This window comes from Vidua macroura, chromosome 9, assembly GCF_024509145.1.
Source record: "Vidua macroura isolate BioBank_ID:100142 chromosome 9, ASM2450914v1, whole genome shotgun sequence".
Lineage (NCBI taxonomy): Eukaryota > Metazoa > Chordata > Aves > Passeriformes > Viduidae > Vidua > Vidua macroura.
This window is the reverse complement of record NC_071579.1, coordinates 24,164,569-24,176,319: the sequence shown is the minus strand read 5'-3', so window position 1 is coordinate 24,176,319 and position 11,751 is coordinate 24,164,569. Positions and strand designations below refer to the sequence as shown.

The 11,751-nt window shown below is 48.4% G+C and overlaps 1 pseudogene; it reads left to right on the top strand.

The window, feature by feature from the left end:
- LOC128811851 (vitamin D3 hydroxylase-associated protein-like) lies at positions 1–10,670 on the top strand (annotated as a pseudogene).
- The last annotated feature ends 1,081 nt before the right edge of the window (positions 10,671–11,751 follow it).

Genomic DNA, 11,751 nt, shown 5'->3' with positions numbered 1-11,751 from the left:
AGTCCGAGGAGTAGGTGGAGAGCCAGGTGTCTGCAGCTGGGCTTAAGAGACAGAAGTCATGACCCAAGAGCAACTGTGGCAGGTCCTGGATCCATCCTGGGGAGACGTTCGTGCCCTCTGGGCTCTGCTGTGCAGCTCAGCTGCAGCTGTGGTGCTTCTGAAATGGCTGGGAATGAGGCAGGTCCAGCAGAAGATGGATGAGGCAAGGAGGTCTTGGCAGCTGGCCCTGGAGAGAATGGAGAAGGCAGCTCACAGGCTTAAACAAGAGGTAAATTTGGGGTAGTACAAGGAAGGGATTATAATTCAGATAACCAAAGAAATGGGGGAGATCTGATCAATCCCTCTGTGAATGGTGGCTGGGGCATGGGCATGTTTTGGAGCATCACCAGCCCAAGGTTTTGTGAGGGTCATCACCTTCCATTGCCTCAAAAGGCCCTCCCACAAAAGACAGTGTAAATTAAGTATTTCTCAGTACAGACCCATTGAGGAAATTCTGAGGATGAAAGAAAAATTTGAGCTTGGGACTTTCTCAATCAGGTCACCACCCCAGACCTCCCACACCCATTCTCCTCATCCATCCCTACTGCCAAGCCTTTCCTCTCCCATCCTCTTTCCTCTACCCCTCCATAGGGATCTGTCTGCCCCATTATCCTCAAAGTACAAGGGGTTCCACATCCTTCCAACATCTGCACATCAGTGACCAAAAGCCATTTCCTCCTGCCCATGTCCAGGTAAAGAACTACCTGGATTTTAGGAGGTCAGGCCTTTAGAATTGTCTTAAACCTAGAAGAAATACCTCCTGCTATTCTTTTCTTGGAAGGGAGGTTGCAAACAGCCCACATGCTTTTTTTCCCCATTGATAATGATAAATTTTGTAGAACTTTAGCTGGTTGAACTGCTATTCAGTGAGTTAGAGTTAGAAGGGGAGTGAAGGCCTTTAAGAGAGTAAACAGAGACAGGTCTAACCACTCTTACAGGTTCATGCAACTCTCCAGTCAAGGTGCAGCTTTCTGCCTGTTTTGGTTCTGGTTTTATGAACTAAGACTCAGCAAATTCCCCATCTGTAAATTCTCCACTCCAGCACACACAGTGCTCTGTGGGAGGTCTGCATGTCTACAGGGCATATATCCTAGAATTTTCCACTCAAAGTGATTGCTGGGCAGATGTTAGAATTGAGTATTTGCAGCCTTAACCAACCTTTTCTGTGTTTTTCTTCCCTCTGTACCCAATTCTCCACCCTTTGCAAACCCAGACACCCAGACCTCGCAAATCCTCTCGCTGGCAATGGTGGAGCTGGCAGAGAAGCTGAAGGAGGGGTCCCTGTCCCCAGAAAGGGTCCTCTACTCCTACATGGACAAGGTGAATGATACCTCTAGCATGGCAGAGATGCTGCAGGGCTCTCCTACAGAGGGACTTTCAAATTAAAATCAGCTCATTTGCTGAGAGAAGCAGCAGTGCTGGGGATTACAATTTTTGGTACTGTTATGTCTGAAGAGTGCCTTACAGGCAAATAAGCAGGACAGAATCCAGGGCAGAAAAGCATCTCAGAAATAAACATATAAATTTTATAGGTAAGATCTCAGTAACGCTGAATTTTTGAGAAGGTTGAAAATTCAGCTTGAAAAGTCAATATGTAATGTCTCCTTCCATGCATTCATCTGTGTTGCTGCTCTTTGTTCTGGAGAGGCTTTGGAGGTGAATCAGGAGGTGAACTGTGTGACAGACTTAATTCATGGATGTGAGGATCAGCTCCAGAAACTGAAGAAGCAAAAGGAGAAGGGGCTGCTCTATGGCATTCCCATCAGGATCAAAGACCACATTAACTGCAAGGTACATCCCCAGTTCCTCTGCCTTTTGCCGTGGGTCTGGGAACAGGCCAGGATGTCCCATCCTCATCAGGACTGGCTAAGAGTTCCCCCAGACAAGGATGTTCTGAATCCAATAGTGTGGGACCAGCAAACCTGCCCTTCTTATGATTAAAATTTTGGGTTCTGCAGCAACTTGTAACTTGTTCTGATCTGGTTTTTCCTGGGATAGTCACATCCTGTTTTGCCTCTGAGAAAAGTTAGGTGGGAGCTTTGCCACAAGAGGCATGACAAATTAGGTCTGGTTTTGTCACAGCTCCAAACAGCATCTCTCCTACACTAAAAAGAGCTTTGTTTCCCATCCCCAAGGGCCACATCTCCTCTGGAGAGATGGTGAAATTTCTGGGCCAGGTGAAGGAAGAAGACAGCGTCATTGTCTAAGTTCTAAAGCACCAGGGGGGAATCCCATTTGTGAAAACCAACATCCCACAGACCATGATAAAGTAATGCCATGTTTGCCTTCATGGAAACACCGTGACACGTGCCTCTTGCTATCCAAGTTAATCGAGCATGTTAATTGCCTCCTTACTTTGATCTAAAATGATTTCTCTCGTATTTGATGCCTCTTCCTTCTTAAATTCAGCTGTCTCAACAAATCTACTTCATGCCAATTCTACCTTAATTCCACACCCATCCCTGCACAGTGCTCTATGCCCTGCATTTATGGTTTGCAAAGGCACAAGTACCTCACTCACCTGCTGATCTTCCTCTCCCCAGCTACGACTGCAGCAACCTTATCTTTGGGCAGACATTGAACCCTCTCAACCCCCAGAAGAGCCCCGGGGGCTCCTCGGGAGGGGAGGCAGCTCTGATCACAGGGGGAGGCTCCATCCTGGGCATGGGCTGACATGTGGCTGACAGCATCTGCCTGCCCTCCAGCTTTTGCGGGCTCTGCAGCCTCAAACCCACAGGCAACGGGATCAGGTACATCCCAGCTCCTGTCCTCTTCTTACACCCGCTGTGGAGGCTGCAAGGTGTCCCCCACAGTGCATCAAACTGTATTAGTGCCCGTGGTTTCCTCCAGGGTTAAGTTAGCATTGAACTTGCTCTGTTAATAACACAAGATGACTTCAGTCTGTATCACAGCAGCTGAAAGCAAATACTACAGGATGATCTCCTTTTCAGATGTTTGCCAGCCCTTGCTTTGCTTGTAAGAGTTTTCTGTTTATCAGAGGCGGTTTGCCCATAGATAAGGAGTTAGTTGCAGCAGGGAAATGAGATTAATAAATACTGTCCCTAGCATCTTCCAGACCATGTAGGTCTTCTTCATAGCCTAGAAGGTGTTGAGTCTTTGCAGGAACTTTTGCCTTCCTAGATTTGGTTGAGGGCAAGTGGGAAGTTTTCACCTCAGCATGGTGACCTGCCCTACAGCCTGCTGCTAATCTGCTTCTCCCATTATGCTCCCAGCACACAGGGAATCGTTGGTGATCTCATAGGAATGCAATCAGGCAAGTCCATGATGATGTTACTATGCCAAACCTTTGCCTCTTCCATCTCCAACCACTGAAATGCCAGCAAGCGTGCTTGCTCTGCTCTGTGCCTCACGGCCAGCCAAAGCAGTGACCTATTAAAACAGCAATGATGGAAGGGAATCAGGAGTGCAATACGTGGCAGGAGAGGTGTGAGATGTGCATGCCAAAGGCCTGGGATGTCTCGCTGGAGATGCTGCCAGGAGAGTGCCAGGCAGCATTGGTGGGAAGGCTGCAGCCCTCTCTCCTCGGGATTGCAGAAGCCTGGCCCAGGAGGTCATTAGGCTCGTTAGGCTGCCTCTGCTCTGAGGCAGATCATTCCTGCTGGACCTCCTTGCTTATTACACTCATACACTTCTTCTCCCTGACCTGAAACTCCCCCATGCTGGAGCCCCACCAGTAGCTCTGTGCCAGCACCAGCCCACGTGGCTGCAGCGACAGGCCCTTTGTGCTTACAGTGATGGGCATGCTGGGGCCCCTGGCGAGGGACGTGGACAGCCTGGCCCTGTGCATGAAGGCTCTGCTCTGCCAGGACATGTTCCAGCTGGACCCCACCGTGCCCCCCATCCCCTTCAAGGAGCAGGTAAGGCTCAGAGGCGCCCCCATGTCTCCACCTGCCCAGCAACAAAGAACAATCTCTGGAAATTCCTAACCCGGTTTCTTGTCCAAGATAGCAAAGGACACAGGGAAGCACAGAGCTTGGTGGGCAGAGCACACCCAGCACGAGTGACCCCCAAGAAGCAGCCACACAGCAGGGTTGGCAGGCAGGAGGTGCTGTGGAAAAGACCATACCAAGGATCACTGGTGCAGACCTGTGTTCTGGACAGCACTGCTTCTCACCAGCCCTGTTCCTCCCATCATTCCCCCAACCCAGGAGAGCTCAGCCGGCGCCTCCCTGAGCCCTGGGAGCAGCCCAGTCTTGCTCTTCTCCTGGATGCAATCATGGCTCCTCTGCTCACAGGATTACACCAGCTCAAAGCCTCTTTGCATCGGGTATTAGGAAGGAGATGGTTACTTCCAGCCCTCGCCTAGCATGAAACAGCCCGTCCAGCACACGAGGAAGCTCCTCCAGGATGCAGGGCATACGGTGGGATTCCATGCCTGTGGTTTCCTGGAGCTGTTACCCTGCTCCTAACAAAGTCTGGATAAATCACTTTCCATCTCCACTTTTGCTCCCTGTAAAAGGGAAAGGCAATGCAACAGCTTGTTTTCTAAACTGGAGTGATCTTGCTTGTATTTCTGGCCTAGCAGATGTGATAATTATGCTCAGATATCTCCACATCACCCCAAGCACTGTTGTTTCCATCGTGCTTGGTGTTCCCATAAATACCAAATTCAAAACAGTTTCAGTGATCCCTCAGCTGTTAAACACAGCTTGTAGATTTCTTAGTGGGTAAGTGGGAAGGAGGTTGGAGCAGTTGACCCTCCAGGGACTTATTTTAGCCTACATTTTTCTGTGGTTCCACCAGTGGAAATTTCTATATGGTAGCTGCTCCAATGATGCAAAATAATTTGAAGAAGATTTAAAATTGGTGGTTTGAAGTTTCTAAGAATTCTTCTCTAAGAATGTGGAGGAGTGGAGCCTCTGCCAGGTCCCAGAATGTATTAATGCCTTGCATAGGGCTAATGGGAAAGGACAGCAGGCAGATGAAAATGAGGCCTTGCTGTCCTAGAGCAGCAATGGAAGGTGTAAGTTTCCCACCACTTCCCACTGACCTCTGGTGACCACTGATGAGGCAGGGAGGCTCACAGAGGGCTCTCTGAGTCTTTCACCTTTGCTGCCTCTTGGACAGGGATGGTTTTCTTGCAGCTTGTTCCCTTTGCCCCACCAAAGACTGACTACATGGTGGGTGAGCTGTTCACCAGAGGGATTTTCTCAGATGGGGCCGCCCACCTGGTGGACTGCTTGTGAGTAAAACCCCATTGCTGTGTGGGCTGTGAAACCTGCAACTGTGAGGCCAGTGGCTGCATGCAGAGCACACAAAGTGAATAATGAGCAGCAGAGGAGCAGTTTCTGGCAGGGTGGCTCTAGCACGAGCAGCAGGCAGCTCACACACACAGCTAACATGCTGCGTGCCCACCCAGCCACTCTCTCACCTCAGCACCAGGGCTGTGCGTGGCCCCACACTGCAAAGCCTCTCAGAACTTTTATGGCCCTGATGACACAGGCAGTGAAGTACTGATTTATCTGTCGCTTTTGCCATGAGCATTTATACCTCAGCATTTATTGCTCAGTGTTTTCTGTTGAAACTGGCAGATTTTTTCTTCTAGCAACTCCCCTCCAAGACAAACCCTGCCTTGGGAGCAGCGCTGTTGCTCCTATTGCTCTGTGACTTGTCTACAGGTGACTTGTCCTGACTTTTTCACTCTCTGCTCTTCCAGCAAAGGAGACATCGTGGATCCCAACCTGAAATCCCAGTACAATACTTACAGGCTTCCTGCTCTGGTGAAATCCTGGCTATCATTTTGAAACCCATAGTAAGTGTGTGGATGTGTCTCACCTGTGTTATAGGAGATCTGCAAGGTGGGGAGGTTTCCTCATGCAGGGAGGTAAGTTTTACCACCCAGGAATGCTTGGCTGCTTTATGTTAACTGCCTGATGGGCTTCATAATGAAATACATTTGATTTTTAAACCCAAGCTGAACAAATCAAGTGAGTCTGACAGCCTTTTGTGGGAGTTTTGCGTGGGGTGGTTGAAATATGATCCTTTCTCAGAAAACCTGTGAGCATACAGCCCTTCCAGCAATGAGCTCCAGGAGAATGGATATCACTAGTGAGGATCTAAACAGCATTCCCACATCTAGAAGATGATTTCCAGGACTAGTAGTGTGGTCTAGAGCCTTATTTGTATGAGTTGTAGTGATTAAATGTGTAAATTATTGTGGGAGTAAACCCTCTTCACTGGAACTGGCCTGTCCTTCAGAGCCACTTCTGCTAGGCTGCCCAAAATGCAGTCACAGGGTAGCCAGCTATTCCAGCTGCATTGTTGTTGACTAATCCCAAGGTTTTCTCTTTCCTCCAAAAGTACCCACGAATTGCTCGGGATGTCAGCGCTCTCTCTGGAGTGGGGTAAGACACACTGGGGTAGCTCTGGAGAAAGGGGATGTGCTTGGCTGTGCCCACCCACTCACGCAGGTCGATGCCAGCTGGCTGTGCAGAGCCCTGCCACGGGGCTGTGTGGCACAGGCTGAGCCAGGTGGGTGTGTGCTGCCTCTGCACCGCCTGGGCTCAGCACTGGCTTATCCAGGGCTTCTCAGCCAGATGGTGCTTTAAGAGCTTAAGGATCCTCAGAGTCACAGGGCTAGGATGACTCCCTGGAGATCAGCACAGGGAGATAAGGGCTGTTTTCCCTGTCTGGGTGGTACCCAGAGCATCACGTGCCAAGTTAATGCAGAGGTCTCTGCCTGCATGTGCAGCGTGGTGTGAGGTGCCTGCACCTCCAAAAGAGGCACAGACAGACCAAACTGGTAGCAAATGAATTTAGAATACTGATTTTTATCCAGCTCTTCTGGCATGCTTTAACAAAAGCTCTTTTGGTGTACCTGTAAGCATGTGTGCACCAGGGGATCATGGGTGGTACCATTGCTTGTTCCCAGAAGGATCATGCAGTTGCCTTAAAAATGGGCTGTCTGTGCATTTTCTTAGTTGTTTTCTGTTGCTACAGTCACAAAGCCCATTAATTCTGCCACCTTTCCAGATCTGCCAAAAACCTCTGGGATCAGCATGGAGCAGTGGCAGTAATGTGACTTTATTTTTCTTACTATACTGAGAGGTCTCCAAAGTTTCTAAGCAATTGCTTTGCACTCTGTGATGGATTTGGGGTTGGAAATTATTCACTATAGTTTGCCCTGCACTGTCTAAGCAAAAACAGCATAGGAACAAGCCACTAAAGATGAGGCTTCACTTTGTCTTTTCTGTCTCTTGTTGTGAATTCTTCATATCAGGTATTGTTACTGTCCTGACCTAAGGCCATGCTTGAACTATCAAGCAGAGATATTAGAAGTCAAAAATTTTGTATATGAACTCTGTGACTTAGGTAGCTTCCTTATGAACTCATTTGAGATCAGGAACCTCAGACAGGAAGCTTTTTCCTGGACAACTGCATCCAGTGCTGCCACAAGCTGACCAGGTTCCTCTTTTAAACCAGCTGAGTTTTATGCTTCAATTTGGTTTTATTGACTGCCTCCTCTTATCTCTGCTCTGATGGTTGGAAACCATCTTGTTTCCTTTGCTCTTTACTCCCTTCCAGTTTATCCTTATTTTATTTTTGTCCTTGGATTTAAATAGCACCTCTCCTCTCTGGTATTTTCCGCTGTCTCTGTCTATTTATAGAGAGTATCCTCTTTCAGCTGGTGTTTTGCAACGCTGAAGAGGCTGTTTTGGTGTCCTCCCACAAGCCAGGATCTGTGTTCCCTGGGACACCCTCTCAATCCTCCCCGAGGAGAAGCATCCCCCCAGCCTGCACCACCAGCCTCTGTCAGTGCCACTCACTCCATGGATGTGCACTGTGGTCTGACAAATTATAGGGCAGAGGAAAAACTCCTAAAAAGCTGGCTGGTCACTGGTAGGAGTGCTTGAAAATTAAATGTGAGTTGGGTTTTTTTAAGGTGAAAACAGATTTGTCTCCCATTTCTGAAAAAAAAACCCCACAGAAAGCCAAACCCAACAAATAAACATAGAAAAACCAATACAAACCAACAAAACACACAAAAAGAGCCACCACAAAAACAAACAAACAAAAACCAAACAAAAAAAAAAAAAAAGGAAAAAAGAAAACATTTTAGAAATTTAATGGCTTCAGAGATATTTTGAATTGTTGCAGTTCAGTGAAATCATATTCACTTGTTTTCATCTACTGCAAACAAGAGCTGATTCAAAACTTTGGCTAGTGACCAGCTTTTCTCTCAGGGAAAAAAACAAAATCAGGTTAGCTGCAGTGACTGTATTTCCTGGAAACACATCTCATTTGTTGAACTTTCAGCAGGAAGGATCTCAGACTGCAGGTGGAAATTGAGGTCAGACTAAAAAATAGCCCCAAGGCCAGGCCTTTTGTGAGAGAGCTTGGAAGACTCTTGTACAGAAAACTTGCTGTGAAAGGGTTGTGCAGGACCGGGGCTGGGCCATGGCACAGATGTGTGCCTGTAGCCAGAAAATGGCTGCAGAAACAACTGTGGGTCCATCTGTGTCCCTTTGCTAAGACCAAGTGGGGCATTGCTTTGGGGATGGATTCACTCATTGCCTGATGCTCAGCAAAGCTGTGGTAAACCAGACTACAAATCTGCGTCTCTCTTGGAGCTGCAGTACAATTCTGAAGCTGTGCCTCCTGTGTTGTTGGGGATGTCCTGGGGCTTGCCCAAATGTCTCTTGCTGCTTCCTTTCCTTACCTGTATCCTCATGCAGAATGAAAGAAGGTTTTGTGGAAGTATTTTGGCATCGTGTTTTTTAATATTTATACCAGAATAACCAAAGCTTTTAAGAAATGTGACTTTTTAGTCATCCAAACAAACTGCTGTTGATCTCTATTCAATATAATTCTAAAACAAAGCTGTTCATGGAAAGGATTGGGTTAATACTCAAATAAATCAGTCCTGAAACACACACCTAGCATTAATGTCTAGGTCTGGGCAGCACATGGTATTCTGACAGGAAACCTAAAAATGGAAGAACAAGCTCCCTTGACCCTTTCAAAGCACCGTTCAGATTTTATCTTAAGCAATGTTTTTGTTGTATCCAGGAAGGCTTTCTCCCTCCTTTTCCTCTGTGTCAGCATTGATCTGCCACTGCTGTCCAACAGACACATCTGTCATCTTCTGTGCCTTTCCTTGCAGGCTTACCACACTGAGTTCATGGCCAAGCGGAGGCAGCTGAGGCTGGGTGTGATCCTTTGTCCCGTGCTGGGGCCAGCCTTCAACCAGGCTACGCTGGGAAGCTCTTTGGTCATGTCCCCTGAGGAGCCTCTGCACACGCCCACGGTTGTGTTTGTGGGCAGAGCTGCAGCAGGACACTTCAGTCCCATGGACATTCCCCAAACCATGCACGGTGCTGGCTCTTCCCTCTGGGAGAAAGCAAAGGAGAGGCCTCTGGGTGGGTCTTCTCACACCTCCACCTCATCTGAGCTGAAGATACTTGGATAATTCTGGGGCAGCACTAAGTGGTCCCTCTGTCCCAGTTGTTTATTGGTGAGTTTTCCCTGTTTTTCTGCTGCAGAAAGCCCCAGAGCTGCTCCTGCAGCAGAGAGTGGCAGCGAGGACAGCTGTGGTAGATTTTGGTACAGGACCAGGCTCTTTTGGATGCAGCTGTCTCACATTTCCCAAGACTCTGCAGACAGCAGGAAGGCTCAGTGTGTGTGACATGCAGAAAAAGGCCTTTTTTAGAGCTTCCAGCAAACAGTCAGGGTCCCCCCTCCCTCTAGCAATGATCTTTTGGGATCCAAAATCCCCATGGTGATGTTACATAACTGGACATCAGGAATATCTTGAAAAGATAGCTGGGATTTTCCCCCAGGGACAGATGCAGACTCTGAATTGGTCCCTCACAGAGCACATCTGATCTCCACACGAGTGACAGGTGAAGGCACAGGTCACTCTGCTCTCTGTCACTCAAACCTCTCCATCAAAAGTCCCTTTGAGGCAGCATGTTTTCAGGGCCTCCTCTGGACCAGCAACTCCCGTCTGCAATTCCTGCAACTCAGGTTACTATCTGAAGGTCATTGCTGGCCCAGCACATTAAATTTTGCCATTTTGCATGCTCTGTTCCAGCTGCAAGCTCCTACACCAATCTGTACAATGTGTTGAACTTCCCTGCTGGGGTGGTGCCAGTCAGCACAGTCACGAGAGCCGACAAAGAAGAACTGAAGCACCACCGAGGCACTACAGAGACCCCTGGGACAAGAGGCTGAGAGAGGTCAGCAGGAAAAGAGCTCAAGTCTTAGAACCTGCAGAGAGACACCTCTGGGACATGGTCCCAAGGCTTGTCTACAGCTCCAGTGAGAGCACAGACGAGCTAGAGCTTGTTTAGCAGCGCAGTTTGCATCCGCTGTTTCAGCAGCCCGTGGTGCAGCAGGGCTGGCGTTTGTCAGCCTGGCAGCTGTGCCCTCGCTTGCCTTCCTCTGCCCTCCCTTCCTGCAGTGTCCCGTGCCTGCCCCGGTGCCCTGACTCAGCACAGTCCTGAACTTTTGCAGGCTGTGCAAGGAGCCGTGGGGCTGCCCTGGCCGTGCAGCGCGTGGCTCTGCCGTGGCAGGAGGAGCTGTGCCTGCGCTTCATGAAGGAGGTGGAGGCTCTTGCCCGTGGCATGAAGAGAAAACGTGTGATTTCTGGGAGCCAGCCTCCAGTGTGATGGCTTTTCATTCCCTGCCCTTCACTCCAGCCACCTTTTACCTGATATGAAGCAAAGTAGATAGTGAGTTGAAAACTCTAAATTTATGTTTTAATAAAGTGGCACTAAATTCTGTTTAAAAATAGTCAGCTAAAATCTCGTCTCAGCCTAAATTGTCCTTCATTGTTAGAGTTAAATTGAGTCAAAAAAAAAACAAAAGAAAGGAGTTAATGCTGCTGCACCAAAGGGATCCAATAACAACAGTTTAATATTATTTGTTGTATGGTGTGAGACCAAAGAGCTTTTTATTGCAATATTTTACTTCCAGCTGTGGGCAGGAGCAGATGTTTGTGGGAGAGTATAACCTGGTAAAATGCAGGATTCTCTCTCTGGCTGTGCCATTGTTTGGCCAAGAGACTTTTTGGGAAAGACTTGCAGTCAGCCCATGGGTTTAAATAGCTGCCAAGAGAGCTCTCCTTCACAAACTTGTCCCCTTGCTGGACTCATTTGCTGTCTAGATCTCCACACCATCCAGCACTTTAGCTGTGCAGAGTTGTACTGTAAAGCTTGATGTTCTCTGTTTAACCAAAAGCTGAGAGAAATGTTAACTGGTCTGTCATCGCTCCTGTTCCTCATTATTTCTTCCAGTTAAGCAATGGGAAAAGGTGGGGATTTATTGCCTACAAACACTTCAGGGAAAATTAGAAAGCATTTCTGTGGCCACTCCACTGTTTGGTGCTTCCAGCAGCATTATGACAATCATATGCTGTTTCTTGACCCATCCTTCACTCTCAAGGTGGAAGAAGAGGCTGGAGGACAAAGGGGGAATGATGAAGGAAATGCTTTGAATAAGCAAGTGTGTGTTGAAATAAGGCACGATCATTAGCAATGATCATTAAGGTGACTCCTTCCCCAAGCCTGCCGGAACAGAGAAGGGGTGACACTGCCCTTGGTATTCATCTGCCTCCCTGGGGCTGTGCAGGGATGCTGCAGTCATCCAGCTGCCTCCCGTGGCCAGCAGCAGGTGTGAGTCAGGCAGGGAGCAGACAGTCACGCAGCCTGAGTCACCACCCTCTGACCCGTGCGGAGCCGGGAGAAGCTC